Source organism: Oncorhynchus clarkii, chromosome 20 (assembly GCF_045791955.1).
Source record: "Oncorhynchus clarkii lewisi isolate Uvic-CL-2024 chromosome 20, UVic_Ocla_1.0, whole genome shotgun sequence".
Taxonomy (NCBI): domain Eukaryota; kingdom Metazoa; phylum Chordata; class Actinopteri; order Salmoniformes; family Salmonidae; genus Oncorhynchus; species Oncorhynchus clarkii.
The window spans coordinates 10,612,430-10,634,754 of NC_092166.1; the positions used below are offsets into that span (position 1 = coordinate 10,612,430).

General features: G+C 44.5%; 1 pseudogene; it reads right to left on the minus strand.

Annotated features, from left to right (window-relative positions):
- The window catches only part of LOC139376784 (potassium channel subfamily T member 2-like), a 34,850-nt pseudogene continuing 12,525 nt past the window's right edge, over positions 1–22,325 (minus strand).

Genomic DNA, 22,325 nt, shown 5'->3' on the forward strand with positions numbered 1-22,325 from the left:
ACGTGAAAACAAAGACCCCAATGGAGTGTCTTTAAAACCCCTAAGTTCCTACATTGAGCATATCCTCTGGAAAGGCCACATTGTGAAAGAGAGAGATAGAGTTTAAGACATCCGTATCAGTTGAACAGCAGGTACAGTATGGGGTGATGCGTTCTGAAATAATACTGATCGCTACCCCCCCACCCCCCATGCTTTTCACAATGCAATGTGAACTGTAGGACGTAAAACCTAATTATGGCATTAAAGGAATAGTTCGTGTTTTTGGTATTGTAGCAATGCTAGTGGAAACCGATTGTATCAGTTAGCAGTGCAAAAAGTGAACTATCCCTTTAACCAACCCCAGCAGAAACAGTATAGGCAGGTTGTGTGTAAGTATGGATCAGAAAGGCGTCTGTCTTGGTGTGCTCCCCAAGACATGTGCTGCTTCCCAGACTCTCCCTGCTGCCACCAGCTTTAGGGACGTACCCCAGGGGATCTGAACGGATGATATACCTGTAAGATAGGATGGAGAACTTCTTAATCAATCTATTGTTGATGTGAAATGATGAACTCGCCTCTGCGACTCTAAATGGTTTGATCTTTTCAATTCCTAACAAAGATACTGTGTGCACAAACATAGGGTATAAAGTCACAAAATCATATGTGAATGTAAGTATGGAGTAGTATTGTGGAGTAGTACTGTGGAGTAATATGGAGTAGTACTGTGGAATAGAAATGTGGAGTAATATGGAGTAGTAATGTGAATTAGTAATATGGAGTACTACGGAGTAGTAATACGGAGTACTATGGAGTAGTAACGGAGTTATATGGAGTAATAACATGGAGTAATATAGTCTAGTAATATGGAGTAGGAATATGTAATATTGAGTGGTAATATGGAGTTTGCAACTTTCTTGATTGCTTCTACTTTATTGCATCCCATCAACCGTTTCTTCAGGCCCCTACTTTTCTATGTGCTGCCATACTTACACTATGTCATTGAGCTCCAGCCTGGTGTCAGGCTGAGTAGTCTGAGTGAGTAGTCTGGTTCTCACTCATGTCATCTGGAATTGGAACAATACAATCATATTGAAACGTCCAATGATTTAGCCTACGGCAATATAAAAGATTGTGTCAGAAAATGTCTGATTGAGCAAATGGTTTTTCAATGGAAGTTGTCTGTTGACAGATGATGGACATTAGAGATGATTGTCCGACAAAAGACGTACTGCCTATTTGTGTATGCAACTGATCGGAAAATAGTTGACAAGAGATGAACTTTTTTACGGACATAAATGGACACTGATGAATGCGTAGCTTCAGGCTTTGGCCACATGAATACGGATAAAATTGTATGCATTCACCATTGTCCGTTTTGGTCTGTCAAAAGGCTGACATAGTATATTACATGACAATCATCTCCGTTGTTAGTCTGTCTGTCCATCCATCCATAAAGACTAAGTGTCATGTTTCAAACACATAACGTATTTTGTTCCAGGCCTTGGAAATACAACTCGGAATCCCCCCAAAAACATCTCTCCCCATGTGTGGGGTCTCTCACCGCAAGCCGTGGCCTAGAGTCCAAGGCTTTTCATCCTGTTGCTGACCAGCTCGTCCAGCTCCTGTCTCTCCGAGCGTCTGGCCCTCAGACCCTGCTGGCCCCCCCTCTGAGCCCCCCGCTGGTTCCCTCGAGTCCCCCTCCGGCTCAGCTTCCGCGCCCACTGCACACTCTTCCTCCTCAGCAGGGGAGCCTTCCCGTCCGATTGGTCGCTGGAGGTGGAGGTGTGGTGGAGCCCTCCGGCCACAGGGGGGAGTTCTCGGTCTCTCTGCTCCTTGGGGTCGTTTAAGTCCTCCACGCACACCGAGAGCTGTGACTGAGTACGGTCAAAACACAATGCCATATACATGAATAAAGTCTATGGTATGTCTATAGTCAAATAGGGTCAAATGAAACGACCCAGAACAAAGTGAATGATCAACAGTGAGGCCAGAGAATGTATAGGTTGGTTTGACAATGATTTCTTCCTGATATAACCTCCAGTGGCAAGTCTCCACGTGGTTTATCAAGCACATGTGTAAGCACGGCGCCGGAAGTGTATGACACTTCCGGCGCTGGAAGAGATGGCCGCCTCGCTTCGCGTTCCTAGGAAACTATGCAGTTTTTTGTTTTTTTACGTGTTATTTCTTACATTAGTACCCCAGGTCATCTTAGGTTTCATTACATACAGTCGAGAAGAACTACTGAATATAAGATCAGCGTCAACTCACCATCAGTACGACCAAGAATATGTTTTTCGCGACGCGGACCCTGTGTTCTGCCTTACAAACAGGACAACGGAGTGGATCCTATGCAGCGACCCAAAAAAACGACTCCGAAAGAGAGGGAAACGAGGCGGTCTTCTGGTCAGACTCCGGAGACGGGCACACCGCGCACCACTCCCTAGCATTCTTCTTGCCAATGTCCAGTCTCTTGACAACAAGGTTGATGAAATCCGAGCAAGGGTAGCATTCGAGAGGGACATCAGAGACTGTAAAGTCCTTTGCTTCACTGAAACATGGCTCACTGGAGAGACTCTATCCGAAGCGGTGCAGCCAACGGGTTTCTCCACGCATTGCGCTGACAGAAACAAACATCTTTCTGGTAAGAAGAGGGGCGGGGGCGTATGCCCCATGGCCAATGTGACATGGTGTGATGAAAGAAACATACAGGAACTCAAATCCTTCTGTTCACCTGATTTAGAATTCCTCACAATCAAATGTAGACCGCATTATCTACCAAGAGAATTCTCTTCGATTATAATCACAGCCGTATATATCCCCCCCAAGCAGACACATTGATGGCTCTGAACGAACTTTATTTAACTCTCTGCAAACTGGAAACGATTTATCCGGAGGCTGCATTCATTGTAGCTGGGGATTTTAACAAGGCTAATCTGAAAACAAGACTCCCCAAATTTTATCAGCATATCGATTGCGCAACCAGGGGTGGAAAGACCTTGGATCATTGTTACTCTAACTTCCGCGACGCATATAAGGCCCTGCCCAGCCCCCCTTTCGGAAAAGCTGACCACGACTCCATTTTGCTGATCCCTGCCTACAGACAGAAACTAAAACAAGAGGCTCCCACGCTGAGGTCTGTCCAACGCTGGTCCGACCAAGCTGACTCCACACTCCAAGACTGCTTCCATCACGTGGACTGGGAGATGTTTCGTATTGCGTCAGATAACAACATTGACGAATACGCTGATTTGGTGTGCGAGTTCATTAGAACGTGCGTTGAAGATGTCGTTCCCATAGCAACGATTAAAACATTCCCTAACCAGAAACCGTGGATTGATGGCAGCATTCGTGTGAAACTGAAAGCGCGAACCACTGCTTTTAATCAGGGCAAGGTGTCTGGTAACATGACCGAATACAAACAGTGCAGCTATTCCCTCCGCAAGGCTATCAAACAAGCTAAGCGCCAGTACAGAGACAAAGTAGAATCTCAATTCAACGGCTCAGACACGAGGCATGTGGCAGGGTCTACAGTCAATCACGGACTACAGGAAGAAATCCAGCCCAGTCACGGACCAGGATGTCTTGCTCCCAGGCAGACTAAATCACTTTTTTGCCCGCTTTGAGGACAATACAGTGCCACTGACACGGCCTGCAACGAAAACATGCGGTCTCTCCTTCACTGCAGCCGAGGTGAGTAAGACATTTAAACGTGTTAACCCTCGCAAGGCTGCAGGCCCAGACGGCATCCCCAGCCGCGCCCTCAGAGCATGCGCAGACCAGCTGGCCGGTGTGTTTACGGACATATTCAATCAATCCCTATACCAGTCTGCTGTTCCCACATGCTTCAAGAGGGCCACCATTGTTCCTGTTCCCAAGAAAGCTAAGGTAACTGAGCTAAACGACTACCGCCCCGTAGCACTCACATCCGTCATCATGAAGTGCTTTGAGAGACTAGTCAAGGACCATATCACCTCCACCCTACCTGACACCCTAGACCCACTCCAATTTGCTTACCGCCCAAATAGGTCCACAGACGATGCAAACTCAACCACACTGCACACTGCCCTAACCCATCTGGACAAGAGGAATACCTATGTGAGAATGCTGTTCATCGACTACAGCTCGGCATTCAACACCATAGTACCCTCCAAGCTCGTCATCAAGCTCGAGACCCTGGGTCTCGACCCCGCCCTGTGCAACTGGGTACTGGACTTCCTGACGGGCCGCCCCCAGGTGGTGAGGGTAGGCAACAACATCTCCTCCCCGCTGATCCTCAACACTGGGGCCCCACAAGGGTGCGTTCTGAGCCCTCTCCTGTACTCCCTTTTCACCCACGAATGCGTGGCCACGCACGCCTCCAACTCAATCATCAAGTTTGCGGACGACACAACAGTGGTAGGCTTGATTACCAACAACGACGAGACGGCCTACAGGGAGGAGGTGAGGGCCCTCGGAGTGTGGTGTCAGGGAAATAACCTCACACTCAACGTCAACAAAACTAAGGAGATGATTGTGGACTTCAGGAAACAGCAGAGGGAACACCCCCCTATCCACATCGATGGAACAGTAGTGGAGAGGGTAGAAAGTTTTAAGTTCCTCGGCATACACATCACAGACAAACTGAATTGGTCCACTCACACAGACAGCATCGCGAAGAAGGCGCAGCAGCGCCTCTTCAACCTCAGGAGGCTGAAGAAATTCGGCTTGTCACCAAAAGCACTCACAAACTTCTACAGATGCACAATCGAGAGCATCCTGGCGGGCTGTATCACCACCTGGTATGGCAACTGCACCGCCCTCAACCGTAAGGCTCTCCAGAGGGTAGTGAGGTCTGCACAACGCATCACCGGGGGCAAACTACCTGCCCTCCAGGACACCTACACCACCCGATGTCACAGGAAGGCCATAAAGATCATCAAGGACATCAACCACCCGAGCCACTGCCTGTTCACCCCGCTATCATCCAGAAGGCGAGGTCAGTACAGGTGCATCAAAGCTGGGACCGAGAGACTGAAAAACAGCTTCTATCTCAAGGCCATCAGACTGTTAAACAGCCACCACTAAACACTGAGTGGCTGCTGCCAACACATTGACACTGACTCAACTCCAGCCACTTTAATAATGGGAATTGATGGGAAATTATGTAAATATATCACTAGCCACTTTAAACAATGATACCTTATATAATGTTACTTACCCTACATTATTCATCTCATATGCATACGTATATACTGTACTCTATATCATCGACTGTATCCTTATGTAATACATGTATCACTAGCCACTTTAAACTATGCCACTTTGTTTACATACTCATCTCATTTGTACATACTGTACTCGATACCATCTACTGTATCTTGCCTATGCTGCTCTGTACCATCACTCATTCATATATCCTTATGTACATATTCTTTATCCCCTTACACTGTGTACAAGACAGTAGTTTTGGAATTGTTAGTTAGATTACTTGTTATTACTGCATTGTCGGAACTAGAAGCACAAGCATTTCGCTACACTCGCATTAACATCTGCTAACCATGTGTATGTGACAAATAAAATTTGATTTGATTTGACAATTTAACCAAGACACATTACAGAGGAAGAAAACCTACCTCATCTGCACAAAAAGTTGATTCAGTCTGACAAAATAAATTACTGTTTTTCGCGAATCATGGAATCACACAAATAAGGCTGAACTTACTTGGGAGGATGGCTCGCATTGCTTATGATGGAGAATGAAAAGAAAAGAGATGACATTAATGTTGCTTACTGTGTTGTAACATGCTTAAATAACCATGAAAGCATACAGACTAAACATTTATACGTAACAAATGAGAAAATTTAAAAAACACACACACGACAGAATGACAGCATAATCAATGCCGCTGTAATATGTAATTAACACACAAATAAAAGAAAACGAAACTGGGATTTCACAGCCAAACAAATGAATGTCAACAATGTTAAAACAGCCTTGCGGTCTAGAGGGCACCTCCTCAGAGGAATCTGCTGTCTGGGACTCGGTCCTGTAGATGCCGATAGGGAATGTCACCGACGGTGGAACACAGTTTCTGATAGAGCCTTCCATATGTCTGGATCCACAGGTCATCCTCAGAGATCTGCATCTAAAAGGTCATTTTAAAGTCCATTTCTCTACAGGAGGAACAACTGTACAGTGATTTTAAATGACCGTGGAGTCACTTTTACCTGTCAGTGTAAGGATTAGGACAGGCAAATAAAGGCTGCTGTGCTGTCACACATAGGACTACTGTACAGTACAACGGGTGAATCTCAGTAGTCTAAAGACGCCTCCTCTCTTTGTCTTCTCTCTCCTTCTGCCTGAGACGTGGAGAGGAAACCACTTTTGACCATTGAGATGCACCCAGAGAGTAACTCACAGAGCAGAGGAATCCAGAGCCCGGGGTGGTGTCCAGGCCCAGCAGCAGCCTGGTGATGGAGATAATATAGTCTTTGACAAACGACTGGGCTGGCAGACAGGACAGGACAGGACAGGACAGGACATAGAAGGGTCATTCCTGGTCATCCAGAAATCAACACATTCCAATTCGACTAGCATTATATTATGTGGACATTGGGATGCATATGAACACATTGTGACAGAAAAAATAATGTTACATGTTTTAACATAAAATATCTGGGAGGTACAAAATTGTGTAATAAATAACTATAATTACTACAGTACATGCCCTTAAGCAAAGTCAGTCTGTGCCACAGAGATAACCTTGTTTAAATAAGCCTCGGTAGGCTAATTAAAGAGATTAGCCTCTGTAGGCCAATTAAATAACAATATTATTAAAGAGGTATCCTAGTGGTTAGAGCGTTGGACTAGTAACCGAAAAGTTGCAAGATCGAATCTCCGAGCTGACAAGGTACAAATCTGTCGTTCTGCCCCTGAACAGGCAGTTAACCCACTGTTCCTAGGATGTCACTGAAAATAAGAATTTGTTCTTAACTGACTTGCCTAGTTAAATAAAGTTTTTTTTTAAAGGATAATTAAAGAGATTAGCCTCGGTAGGCTAATTAAAGAGATTACCTTCTGTATACAGTACAGAACAACCTCTACTTAAAAATGTATCTAGTTAAGCAGTAAGTAACATTCTTATCTTCTCTGCTGCTGTATAGAACAGGTGGGTCCTGCTGTATAGAACAGGTGGGTCCTGCTGTATAGAACAGGTGGGTCCAGCTGTACAAAACAGGTGGGTCCAGCTGTACAAAACAGGTGGGTCCAGCTGTACAGAACAGGTGGGTCCTGCTGTATAGAACAGGTGGGTCCTGCTGTACAGAACAGGTGGGTCCAGCTGTACAAAACAGGTGGATCCTGCTGTACAGAACAGGTGGGTCCTGCTGTACAGAACAGGTGGATCATACTGTATAGAACAGGTGGGTCGTACTGTACAGAACAGGTGGGTCCTGCTGTACAGAACAGGTGGGTCCAGCTGTACAAAACAGGTGGATCCTGCTGTACAGAACAGGTGGGTCGTGCTGTACAGAACAGGTGGGTCCTGCTGTACAGAACAGGTGGGTCCTGCTGTACAGAACAAGTGGATCCTGCTGTACAGAACAAGTGGGTCCTGCTGTACAGAACAGGTGGGTCCTGCTGTACAGAACAGGTGGGTCCTGCTGTACAGAACAGGTGGGTCCTGCTGTACTGCTGCTACAGAACAGGTGGGTCCTGCTGTACAGAACAGGTGGGTCCTGCTGTACAGAACAGGTGGGTCCTGCTGTACAGAACAGGTGGGTCCTGCTGTACAGAACAGGTGGGTCCTGCTGTACAGAACAGGTGGGTCCTGCTGTATAGAACAGGTGGGTCCTGCTGTACAGAACAGGTGGGTCCTGCTGTACAGAACAGGTGGGTCCTGCTGTACAGAACAGGTGGGTCCAGCTGTACAGAACAGGTGGATCATACTGTACAGAACAGGTGGATCATACTGTACAAAACAGGTGGATCATACTGAAGACCCTCCCTGCAGCAAACGGCAGGCTAAACATGAAGGCCAGGTTGGAGCCTTTCTCCAGCTCTTTCTAATAAATAATAACACATTTTATTTGTAGAGCTCTTTTCAACACATGCAATAATCACAAAACTCTTTTAGCTCCCATAGACATGTAACAGGGGGACAGAAACACAAATACACTAATCCCACTGGGCACACACGTCAGTTCAACATCTAGTTGTGATTTACTTTTGGTTGAGTTGTCATCTAACGTGAATTCAACAACAACAAAAATCACCGTCATTGAATTTAGGTTCAAAGTTGGGTAAAGTCCAATCAGTACTCCACGTTGATTCAATGTCATCACATTGAATTATTTGGACGAGATAAAGTGGAATACATTTTATTCAACCAGTTTTTGCCCAGTGGGATGTTAGGGCAGCGTTCTGCAAACCTTTCCTTGAATAAACCAGTCTATTGCATTACAGTATAACCGGATTCAACTGGTCACCTAATCGTCAAGTCCTTCGGGTGTTACAACTGGAACGGATCAAATGGGGGTGCTCAAGAAGAGGTTAGGATATTTGAAAGAGAGAGACCGCCACCTGGTGGTCGATACTGATACGAGATGGAAGATGCACCGCAACCGGATATTTGAAAGAGAGAGACCGCCACCTGGTGGTCGATACTGATACGAGGTGGAAGATGCACCGCAACGGGAACGATATTGATATCTTATTAAGGAAAGGATGCCTACGCATAACATAATACCCGTCATATTACCCCTGAAAATGTTACATGTCACATGTGTCTATGAATGGGAATAATCATTTCTCTTAGAAAAAAATATCCAACGTCTGGTGTTGTTTGAGAGGCTGTGGAAAAATACTATGCTTGTACTGTATGTACTGTCCAGTCTTCACATAATGATTGTTTAACCTTCTCTTCCTTTGCTTTGAAGATGACTCAATGTATAGTTAGTAGCCTTTGGAGACGACTCAATGTATATTTCGTACCAGGGTTGGGGTCAATTCCATTTCAATTCCAGTCAATTCAGAAAGTAACCCAAATTCCAATTATACATTTTTCTGATTGAAAAGCATTAAAGATCATTTGAGTTTCAGTCTACTTCCTCAATTGACTGGAATTGACTCCAACCCTGGTCCATAGCCTTTGCTACTGCAGACAAGGATAACTAGTTGTTAACTTTGCATTTATAGAGCTAGAGACATCTACTGGGCTGGGAAGGCGTATTTAAGAGCGGCGTACTGAACAGTCGACAACACGCCTTTTAACTTACGCTTGAGTTGACATCTTCCGGGGCGCCTTTTAACTTACGCTTGAGTTGACATCTTCCGGGGACATTGCTTTTAAAATGCTAATTGTCAGCTGTCAAGTGTCTTTCTCTATAACGCGCCTTGGACTGAAACTCGGCCTTGAAGTACAGATGGTGTGCATTCAGTGACGGCTTACCTTCTCCAGTTTAGAGAGAGCCAGAGAGTACCAGTCCTTAGCTCTGAACTGCATAAACCTCATGTTGGCGGGGTGGGTTAGCTCGGTGATGATACTGAGACTGGAGAACAACCTGGATGAGAAGAAACACAATATAGCTGAGGTTAACTGAACAAAATAAAACAGAACATCACACCGGCAGAACAAAATGTCAACTTTGTAATCAAATGTGACATCCAAAATACACTGAGTAGACCAAACGTTAGAAACACCTTCCTAATATCTAACAAGGTGTCGAAAGCGTTCCACAGGGATTCTGGCCCATGTTGACGCCAATGTTTCCCACAGATGTATCAAGTTGGCTGGATGTCTTTTGGATGGTGGACCATTCTTGATACACATGGGAAACTGTTGAGGGTAAAAAAAAACGTGCATTCGGAAAGTATTCAGACCCCTTCGCTTTTTCTACATTTTGTTACATTACAGCTTTATTCTTAAATGGATTACATACAACATAATGACAAAGCAATACCCCATACTGACATCACAATACCCCATAATGACATCACGATACCCCATAAAGACATCACGATACCCCATAATGACATCACGATACCACATAATGACATCACGATACCCCATAATGACATCACGATACCCCATAATGACATCACGATACCCCATAATGACATCACGATACCCCATAATGACATCACGATACCCCATAATGACATCACGATACCCCATAATGACATCACGATACCCCATAATGACATCACGATACCCCATAATGACATCACGATACCACATAATGACATCACAATACCCCATAATGACAAAGAGAAAACAGGTTTTTAGAATATTTTTTCTAATTTATTAAAAATAATAAACAGAAATACCTTATTTGTATGTGTATTCAGACCCTTTGCTATGAGACTCGAAATTGAGCTCAGGTGCATCCTGTTTTCATTGATCATCCTTGAGATGTTTCTACAACTTGATTGGAGTCCACCTGTGGCAAATTCAATTGATTGGACATGATTTGGAATGGCACACACCTATATAAGGTCCCATAGTCGAAGGAATTGTCCGTAAAGCTCCGAGACAGGATTGTGTTGAGGCACAGATATGGGGAAGGGTACCAAACAATTTATCCAGCATTGAAGGTCCCCAAGAACACAGTGGCCTCCATCATTCTTAAATGGAAGATGTTTGGAACCATCAAGACTCTTCTTAGAGCTGGCCGCCTGGCCAAACTAAGCAATCGGGGGAGAAAGGCATTAGTCAGGGAGGTGACCAAGAACCCGATGGTCACTCTGACAGAGCTCCAGAGTTCCTCTGTGGAGATGGGAGAACTTTCCAGAAGGACAATCATCTGCAGCACGGAAGGGACTGGGAGACTAGTCAGGATTGAGGGAAAGATTAACAGAGCAAAGTAGAGAGAGATCCTTGATGAAAACCTGTTCCAGAGTTCTCAAGACATCTGACTGGGGCGAAAGTGCACTTAAACAGGACAACAACCCTAAGCACATAGCCAGCACAATGCAGAGTTGCTTTGGGACAAGTCTCTGAATGTCCTTGAGTGGCCCAGCCAGAGCCTGTACATGAACCCAATCGAACATCTTTGGAGAGACCTGAAAATAGCTGTGCAGCAACACTCCCCATCCAACCTGACAGAGCTTGAGAGGATCTGCAGAGAAGAATGGGAGAAACTCTCCAAATACATGTGTGCCAAGCTTGTAGCGTCATACCCAAGAAGACTTGAGGCTATAATTGCTGCCAAAGGTGCTTCAACAAAGTACTGAGTTTTTAAAACTTTTTATTTCTAAAAACCTGTTTTGCTTTGTCATTATGGGGTATTGTGTGTAGATTGATGAGGGGGGGGAAAACGATTTAATCAAATGTAGAATAAGTCTGTAACGTAACAAAATGTTGAAAAAGTCAACAGGCCTGAATACTTTCAGAATGCACAGTACTACCATACCCGTTCAAAGGAACTTCAATATGTTGTCTTGCCCATTCACCCTCTGAATTGCACACAATCCATGGCTCAATTGTCTCAATGATAATTATTTTTTTTTACCTGTCTCCTCCCCTTCATCTACACTGATTGAAGTGAATTTAACAAGTGACATCAATAAGGGATCATAGCTTTCACCTGGATTCACCTGGTCTATGTCATGGAAGGTGCAGGTGTCCTTAATGTTTTGTATACTCACTTAAATTAATGACTGGATGAGATAAATAACTATTAATTAATAGCCTAGCTAATAAATGTGTACTGTACTAACACCAGTCCAGGATTAGCACTATTTAGTGAACAACTGATACCGATACTACCGTATATGCTAGCTACCTAATGAAGCAATAAGGCACGAGGTGGTGTGGTATATGGCCAATTTACCACAGCTAAGGTTGCGTTTGGGCTGGATACAGTCCTTAGCCGTGGTATATTGGCCATTATACCACAAACCCCAGAGGTGCCTTATTGCTATCATAAACTGGATACCAACGTAATTAGAGCAGTACAAATAAGTGTTTTGTCATACCCGTGGTATGCGGTCTGATATACCACGACTGTCTGCCAATCAGCATTCAGGACTCGAACCACCCAGTTTAAAATATAGCTTATATAATAACAGTGGGAGCAATTCATGAAACATTAACCCCATATCAAAGTGTTTCAATGTTTGTGCAAGCTTCTACGTTGTCTGGTGAAAATTAGAAAGTGAGTTGACATTTTTTATTAATTGTCTGACAACAAGAAAGCAATTAGAAAACAAATGGATTCCCTGATGCAGTGTGGCAAGGTTGCCAAGGAAACTAGCTCTGAAGTGTGTACTTTAATCTACACGGTTGAAAAAAAATCACTGTCATATAATTCATCTTTGAAACCCACCTATAAAATGTTAATCTGTGTTTAAAGATTTAGTAAAATATTAGCCTGTATGACACTTTTGATATCATAGAAATGCCAACATAAAATGTGTGAAAATGTGGTCCAGTATACTGGATTATACAATAGTTTGACCAAAGGTTAAAACCATGACAGTGACTTTGGTACCCGTGTCTGTATATTGATAGGGGTTGAGGTACCTGAACAGTGTCTGTACATTGATAGGGGTTGAGGTACCTGAACAGTGTCTGTACATTGATAGGGGTTGAGGTACCTGAACAGTGTCTGCACATTGATAGGGGTTGAGGTACCTGAACAGTGTCTGCACATTGATAGGGGTTGAGGTACCTGAACAGTGTCTGTATATTGATAGGGGTTGAGGTACCTGAACAGTGTCTGCACATTGATAGGGGTTGAGGTACCTGAACAGTGTCTGCACATTGATAGGGGTTGAGGTACCTGAACAGTGTCTGCACATTGATAGGGGTTGATGTACCTGAACAGTGTCTGTATATTGATAGAGGTTGAGGTACCTGAACAGTGTCTGTATATTGATAGGGGTTGAGGTACCTGAACAGTGTCGGTACATTGATAGAGATTGAGGTACCTGAACAGTGTCTGCACATTGATAGAGGTTGAGGTACCTGAACAGTGTCTGTATATTGATAGAGGTTGAGGTACCTGAACAGTGTCTGTATATTGATAGAGGTTGAGGTACATGAAAAGTGTCTGTACATTGATGGGGGTTGAGGTACCTGAACAGTGTCTGTACATTTGTTAGGGGTTGAGGTACCTGAACAGTGTCTGTACATTGATAGGGGTTGAGGTACCTGAACAGTGTCTGTACATTGATAGGGGTTGAGGTACCTGAACAGTGTCTGTACATTGATAGGGGTTGAGGTACCTGAACAGTGTCTGTACATTGATAGGGGTTGAGGTACCTGAACAGTGTCTGTACATTGATAGGGGTTGAGGTACCTGAACAGTGTCTGTACATTGATGGGGGTTGAGGTACCTGAACAGTGTCTGTACATTGATGGGGGTTGAGGTACCTGAACAGTGTCTGCACATTGATAGGGGTTGAGGTACCTGAACAGTGTCTGCACATTGATAGGGGTTGAGGTACCTGAACAGTGTCTGCACATTGATAGGGGTTGAGGTACCTGAACAGTGTCTGTATATTGATAGGGGTTGAGGTACCTGAACAGTGTCTGCACATTGATAGAGATTGAGGTACCTGAACAGTGTCTGCACATTGATAGAGGTTGAGGTACCTGAACAGTGTCTGCACATTGATAGAGGTTGAGGTACCTGAACAGTGTCTGTATATTGATAGAGGTTGAGGTACCTGAACAGTGTCTGTATATTGATAGAGGTTGAGGTACATGAACAGTGTCTGTATATTGATAGAGGTTGAGGTACCTGAACAGTGTCTGCACATTGATAGGGGTTGAGGTACCTGAACAGTGTCTGTACATTGATAGGGGTTGAGGTACCTGAACAGTGTCTGTACATTGATGGGGGTTGAGGTACCTGAACAGTGTCTGTACATTTGTTAGGGGTTGAGGTACCTGAACAGTGTCTGTACATTGATAGGGGTTGAGGTACCTGAACAGTGTCTGTACATTGATAGGGGTTGAGGTACCTGAACAGTGTCTGTACATTGATAGGGGTTGAGGTACCTGAACAGTGTCTGTACATTGATAGGGGTTGAGGTACCTGAACAGTGTCTGTACATTGATAGGGGTTGAGGTACCTGAACAGTGTCTGTACATTGATAGGGGTTGAGGTACCTGAACAGTGTCTGTACATTGATGGGGGTTGAGGTACCTGAACAGTGTCTGTACATTGATAGGGGTTGAGGTACCTGAACAGTGTCTGCACATTGATAGGGGTTGAGGTACCTGAACAGTGTCTGCACATTGATAGGGGTTGAGGTACCTGAACAGTGTCTGTATTTTGAGAGGGGTTGAGGTACCTGAACAGTGTCTGCACATTGATAGGGGTTGAGGTACCTGAACAGTGTCTGTACATTGATAGGGGTTGAGGTACCTGAACAGTGTCTGCACATTGATAGGGGTTGAGGTACCTGAACAGTGTCTGCACATTGATAGGGGTTGAGGTACCTGAACAGTGTCTGCACATTGATAGGGGTTGAGGTACCTGAACAGTGTCTGTATATTGATAGGGGTTGAGGTACCTGAACAGTGTCTCTATATTGATAGGGGTTGAGGTACCTGAACAGTGTCTGTACATTGATAGGGGTTGAGGTACCTGAACAGTGTCTGTACATTGATAGGGGTTGAGGTACCTGAACAGTGTCTGTACATTGATAGGGGTTGAGGTACCTGAACAGTGTCTGTACATTGATAGGGGTTGAGGTACCTGAACAGTGTCTGTACATTGATAGGGGTTGAGGTACCTGAACAGTGTCTGTACATTGATAGGGGTTGAGGTACCTGAACAGTGTCTGTACATTGATGGGGGTTGAGGTACCTGAACAGTGTCTGTACATTGATGGGGGTTGAGGTACCTGAACAGTGTCTGCACATTGATAGGGGTTGAGGTACCTGAACAGTGTCTGCACATTGATAGGGGTTGAGGTACCTGAACAGTGTCTGTATATTGAGAGGGGTTGAGGTACCTGAACAGTGTCTGCACATTGATAGGGGTTGAGGTACCTGAACAGTGTCTGTACATTGATAGGGGTTGAGGTACCTGAACAGTGTCTGTACATTGATAGGGGTTGAGGTACCTGAACAGTGTCTGTACATTGATAGGGGTTGAGGTACCTGAACAGTGTCTGCACATTGATAGGGGTTGAGGTACCTGAACAGTGTCTGCATATTGATAGGGGTTGAGGTACCTGAACAGTGTCTGCACATTGATAGGGGTTGAGGTACCTGAACAGTGTCTGCACATTGATAGGGGTTGAGGTACCTGAACAGTGTCTGCACATTGATAGAGGTTGAGGTACCTGAACAGTGTCTGCACATTGATAGGGGTTGAGGTACCTGAACAGTGTCTGCACATTGATAGGGGTTGAGGTACCTGAACAGTGTCTGCACATTGATAGGGGTTGAGGTACCTGAACAGTGTCTGTATACTGATAGGGGTTGAGGTACCTGAACAGTGTCTGCACATTGATAGGGGTTGAGGTACCTGAACAGTGTCTGTACATTGATAGGGGTTGAGGTACCTGAACAGTGTCTGTACATTGATAGGGGTTGAGGTACCTGAACAGTGTCTGTACATTGATAGGGGTTGAGGTACCTGAACAGTGTCTGTACATTGATGGGGGTTGAGGTACCTGAACAGTGTCTGTACATTGATAGGGGTTGAGGTACCTGAACAGTGTCTGCACATTGATAGGGGTTGAGGTACCTGAACAGTGTCTGAACATTGATAGGGGTTGAGGTACATGAACAGTGTCTGTACATTGATAGGGGTTGAGGTACCTGAACAGTGTCTGCACATTGATAGGGGTTGAGGTACCTGAACAGTGTCTGTACATTGATAGGGGTTGAGGTACCTGAACAGTGTCTGTACATTGATAGGGGTTGAGGTACCTGAACAGTGTCTGCACATTGATAGGGGTTGAGGTACCTGAACAGTGTCTGCACATTGATAGGGGTTGAGGTACCTGAACAGTGTCTGCACATTGATAGGGGTTGAGGTACCTGAACAGTGTCTGTATATTGATAGGGGTTGAGGTACCTGAACAGTGTCTGCACATTGATAGGGGTTGAGGTACCTGAACAGTGTCTGTACATTGATAGGTGTTGAGGTACCTGAACAGTGTCTGTACATTGATAGGGGTTGAGGTACCTGAACAGTGTCTGTACATTGATAGGGGTTGAGGTACCTGAACAGTGTCTGTACATTGATGGGGGTTGAGGTACCTGAACAGTGTCTGTACATTGATAGGGGTTGAGGTACCTGAACAGTGTCTGCACATTGATAGGGGTTGAGGTACCTGAACAGTGTCTGCACATTGATAGGGGTTGAGGTACATGAACAGAGTCTGTATATTGAGAGGGGTTGAGGTACCTGAACAGTGTCTGCACATTGATAGGGGTTGAGGTACCTGAACAGTGTCTGTACATTGATAGGGGTTGAGGTACCTGAACAGTGTCTGTACATTGATAGGGGTTGAGGTACCTGAACAGTGTCTGCACATTGATAGGGGTTGAGGTACCTGAACAGTGTCTGTATATTGATAGGGGTTGAGGTACCTGAACAGTGTCTGCACATTGATAGGGGTTGAGGTACCTGAACAGTGTCTGCACATTGATAGGGGTTGAGGTACCTGAACAGTGTCTGCACATTGATAGAGGTTGAGGTACCTGAACAGTGTCTGCACATTGATAGGGGTTGAGGTACCTGAACAGTGTCTGCACATTGATAGGGGTTGAGGTACCTGAACAGTGTCTGCACATTGATAGGGGTTGAGGTACCTGAACAGTGTCTGTATATTGATAGGGGTTGAGGTACCTGAACAGTGTCTGTATATTGATAGGGGTTGAGGTACCTGAACAGTGTCTGCACATTGATAGGGGTTGAGGTACCTGAACAGTGTCTGCACATTGATAGGGGTTGAGGTACCTGAACAGTGTCTGCACATTGATAGAGGTTGAGGTACCTGAACAGTGTCTGCACATTGATAGGGGTTGAGGTACCTGAACAGTGTCTGCACATTGATAGGGGTTGAGGTACCTGAACAGTGTCTGCACATTGATAGGGGTTGAGGTACCTGAACAGTGTCTGTATATTGATAGGGGTTGAGGTACCTGAACAGTGTCTGCACATTGATAGGGGTTGAGGTACCTGAACAGTGTCTGCACATTGATAGGGGTTGAGGTACCTGAACAGTGTCTGCACATTGATAGGGGTTGAGGTACTTGAACAGTGTCTGCACATTGATAGGGGTTGAGGTACCTGAACAGTGTCTGTATATTGATAGGGGTTGAGGTACCTGAACAGTGTCTGTATATTGATAGGGTTTGAGGTACCTGAACAGTGTCTGTACATTGATAGAGGTTGAGGTACCTGAACAGTGTCTGCACATTGATAGAGGTTGAGGTACCTGAACAGTGTCTGTATATTGATAGAGGTTGAGGTACCTGAACAGTGTCTGTATATTGACAGGGGTTGAGGTACCGTGAACAGTGCCTGCACATTGATAGGGGTTGAGGTACCTGAACAGTGCCTGCACATTGATAGGGGTTGAGGTACCTGAACAGTGTCTGCACATTGATAGAGGTTGAGGTACCTGAACAGTGTCTGCACATTGATAGGGGTTGAGGTACCTGAACAGTGTCTGCACATTGATAGGGGTTGAGGTACCTGAACAGTGTCTGCACATTGATAGGGGTTGAGGTACCTGAACAGTGTCTGTATATTGATAGGGGTTGAGGTACCTGAACAGTGTCTGCACATTGATAGGGGTTGAGTTACCTGAACAGTGTCTGCACATTGATAGGGGTTGAGGTACCTGAACAGTGTCTGTATATTGATAGGGGTTGAGGTACCTGAACAGTGTCTGTACATTGATAGAGGTTGAGGTACCTGAACAGTGTCTGCACATTGATAGAGGTTGAGGTACCTGAACAGTGTCTGCACATTGATAGAGGTTGAGGTACCTGAACAGTGTCTGTATATTGATAGACGTTGAGGTACCTGAACAGTGTCTGTATATTGATAGAGGTTGAGGTACCTGAACAGTGTCTGTATATTGATAGGGGTTGAGGTACCTGAACAGTGTCTGCAGATTGACGATGGTCTTGGCATCAGCCATGTAGTAGTCCTCTTCTGCACTCATGGTGCTCTCCTTGTCCACCACCACCATGTTGGCTGCAAAGGACACACCGCAACGCAGGAGGTCATCCAGGCTAGGAAAACACACACACACACACACACACTTGACATAAAGGACTAGACATTTCCCTGACCAGGAAAATCTCTGCACCCTGCATATGAGCTAGCTATGACGGATTATCTGTGACGGATTCACTGTGGAGAGAGAATCGTAACTGATAGCATCTTGGAGGCTGTCAAGAAGGTGACTTTCTACACAGGACTTATGAGAAATTGTTTTTTTGGTTCACTCAGTCTGTTTCCTTGAGATGTACTCTTGATAGGGAGACTAGAAGTGGAAGAGTGCCACATACACTTGCAGAACAGGCACTAAAGAAGATGATGTATAAGGTTATAAGGTGTGTGATGATGCTGTTTGTCACATACTTATCGATGGAGTCCACCATGTAGTAAACCATGGGGAACCCACAGACAGCCTCCAGGAACTGTGTGTCAGGCCTGGTGAGACAACAGAACACCAATCAGAAGAGAACCATGGCTCTCTCCCAGAGGCTTGGCTGGTGTGTAAAACCCCACAATTCAGACAAACAAAGAGGTGTAAATGGGTTTGCACAAAACATCATGTCTCATAAAGCTTACTTCATTATTCAATGTTTTAAATGTTTCCTGCATCAGGCATTTACAGACGTTTTTGCTTTACAGCCTTCTTCAGTGTGTAAGGAACATTTTTATTTTATTCAAAACAGAGACACCAGAACGAACACACCACAACAACATAGAATAGAACAGAATAGAATTTAGTATAATTAAATGTAATTGATATTTATTGTCCATATGCACAGATATTGTTATTTTTGGGAAAGGGCATCTTACAACCCTACTTCTTTTAAAAGGGAGACCTAGCCAAGAGGGCAGCTGAATAAAAAGGGATAACAGGATGTTTTGAAACGGCAAGCTTTTGTTCCAGCCCAACACTAACCTACATGATTCAATCTATGCATGGTCTTCATTCTGGACCACAGGAGGCTGCTGAGAGGAGAACGGCTCATAGTAATAATATCTGGAACAGAGCAAATAGAATGGCATCAAACACATTAAGAACCATGTGTTCCATGTATTTGACACCATCTCGCCTGTTCCGTCCAGTCATTACCACGAGTGAATCCTCCCCAATTAAGGTGCCACCAACCTCCTGTGTTCTGGACCATGGCTAATTTAATCAAGTGTGCTGACCTTATGGTCATTTCGATAGAGTTAGGTGTTTCCAAATGTGGTCCTGGAGTGCTGCAGTGTCCAGGGTTTTGTTCCTCTAAGGCTTACATCCTCTCTTTCATCCTCTAAGGCTTACATCCTCTAAGGCTTTCATCCGCTAAGGTTTACATCCTCTAAGGTTTACATCCTCTAAGGCTTACATCCTCTAAGGTTTACATCCTCTAAGGTTTACATCCTCTAAGGTTTACATCCTCTAAGGTTTACATCCTCTAAGGTTTACATCCTCTCTTACATCCTCTAAGGCAGGGGTGTCAAAGTCAAATGGACGGAGGGCCAAATAAAAAAATCAGCTACAAGACGAGGGCCGGACTGTTCGAATGTTCATTGAAAAATTTTTAAATGACGCATATAGTCTAGTGAACCTAATTGAACCTACTGAAAACCTAACAAATATATAGATATAGATATATAGATAAATAAAGCAATATTTTCTTATGGCTCTGTCAGTAATCTTTAATTTTCAACAGACACAAAAGACAAATTTCCTTTATATAAATATCCCCATAACATGAACATTAAATGAAAGAAACCGGTATTCAAGGCACCATCAGTAGACTATATTTTCTATTTTAGCAAAAGTGGGCTAAATTTACTTCAAAGAAAAAACAATAATAGCAATTTTCTATCATCCACTCAACTGAAATATTTTTAAAATATAATTGGATTGAAATACAAAAAAATAAAGTGCAAAAATCTATTAATCAAAAACAACACTTTGTTTAAGGAGAAGTAACATGCAGTGAAAACAAATATTAAATTTTAACTTTTAAACTTGAACTGAGTAAAAACTCTAAATATGTGATTGCACAGTAATGTTCACTTGTTTGAGGTTGAGGGTGATACTTGGTGGTGTCCCATCTTTTCCACAAGTTCATCAATGTTCGGGGTAAGGCTCTGAGCTGAAGAAATCCTCAGAATTGAGTGGAGGTGTTCAGCAGTAAGTCGACTTCTGTGTGATGTTTTGTTCAGGTTCATCAAAGAAAACAGTTGTTCACACAGGTATGTGCTGCCAAACATAGACAACGTTTGAGCAGCCTGGATGCGCAGCTGGGGCATTGTGCCGGGGAGGAAACGGGCAAACTCCGCAGCACCCACTGCCGCATATTTTTCCCTCAGTGCATCATTGCATTGGAGGTCAATCAACTCCATTTGGAGGTTTGGTGGTGAGCTTTCCACGTCAACAGCAAATGGGTTACCGAGCAGTTCCAACCTGCTTTTTTGTGCTTCAAAGTCAGCAAATCGGCGTCGAAAGTCAGTGGTAAGCATACCTATTTTATCAGCCAACTGTGTGCTCGGGAACGCACTGGTAGAGAGCTTCTCTTTCATGGTCTGGCAGCTGGGAAAGTGGCTCAAATTTTCTTTCCGCATCTGCGTCTCCCACAGAGTCAGTTTGGTTTTAAATGCCTTCACTGTACTGTACATATCAGAGATGACACGATCCCGACCCTGCAGCTGCAAGTTTATTGCATTCAGATGACTCGTAATGTCACACAGAAAAGCCATTTCACACAGAAACATTTCGTCTCGGAGTTGTGTTGTGTCTTTCCCTTTGCTGTCCAAGAATAGACAAATCTCCTCACGAAGCTCGAAACATCTTTGAAGCACCTTTCCCTGGCTTAGCCATCGCACCTCTGTGTGATAAGGCAAATCACCATGCTCCGTTTCTAACTCCGTCAGAAATGCCTTGAACTGGCGGTGATTCAAACCTTTGGCTCTGATAAAGTTAACTGTGCGCGTGATGATGCTCATTACATGCTCCATTTTCAAGGCTTTACCGCACAACGCTTCCTGGTGTATGATACAATGATAAGCTGTCAGCTCACCTGTCGCGTTTTCCTCTTGCATCTTTTCCCGTATCTTCGCCACCAGTCCGCTCCTGTGTCCACACATCGCAGGTGCTCCGTCGGTTGTCAAACCCACAAGTTTTTCCCAAGGCAGCTCCATCTCATTTACACATCTTGACACCTCTTCATACAAATCATGCCCCGTAGTTGTGCCATGCATAGGACGTAAAGCCAAAAACTCCTCTGTCACGCTTAGGCTGGAGTCCACTCCGCGGATGAAAATTGACAACTGGGCAATGTCAGAAATGTCGGTGCTCTCATCCACAGCCAAGGAATATGCAATAAAATCTTTTCCCTTTTTCACAAGCTGCTCTTTTAGATTGATGGACAACTGGTCTACTCTCTCGGCAATGGTGTTTCTGCTCAGACTCACATTTAAAAAGAGTTGCCTTTTTTCTGGGCAAACTTCGTCACAAACTTTAATCATGCAGTTTTTGATGAAATCCCCCTCCGTAAATGGCCGGGCTGATTTAGCGATCTCTTCTGCCAAAATAAAACTGGCCTTGACAGCAGCCTGGCCTTGTGATTTGGCTTTTTTGAACAGAGCCTGTCGAGATTTGAGGCCTCGTTTTAATTCCTCTGCCTTTTGTAGCCTTTGTTCCATGTCCATATTCTTGTTTTTGTCCGCGTGTTTCGTTTCATAATGTCGTCTCAGATTATACTCTTTCAGTACCGCCACACTTTCTCCACACAGAAGACACACAGGTTTTCCAGCTACCTTCGTGAACATATACTCCGACTCCCACCTTGTTTGAAACCCCCGGTTCTCAGTATCCACCTTCCGTTTTGCCATTTTTGATGGGTATCTGAAAGTTAATTTTACTGTGATGCTGACGACTGCTGTGCCAATAAATATTGAAATGAAGCAGCCTACTGCTCGGTGCGTCACCTTTGCATTGTGGGAAATGTAGTATTGGTGCGTGTAAAAGATCTGCGGGCTGCCGGCTTGCTGCGGGCCGGTTCTAATAATAAATCAAGATCATCCCAGGGGCCGTAAAAAACCTTCTTGCGGGCCGGATGTGGCCCGCGGGCCTTGACTCTGACATATGTGCTCTAAGGCTTACATCCTCTCTTACATCCTCTAAGGTTTACATCCTCTAAGGCTTACAT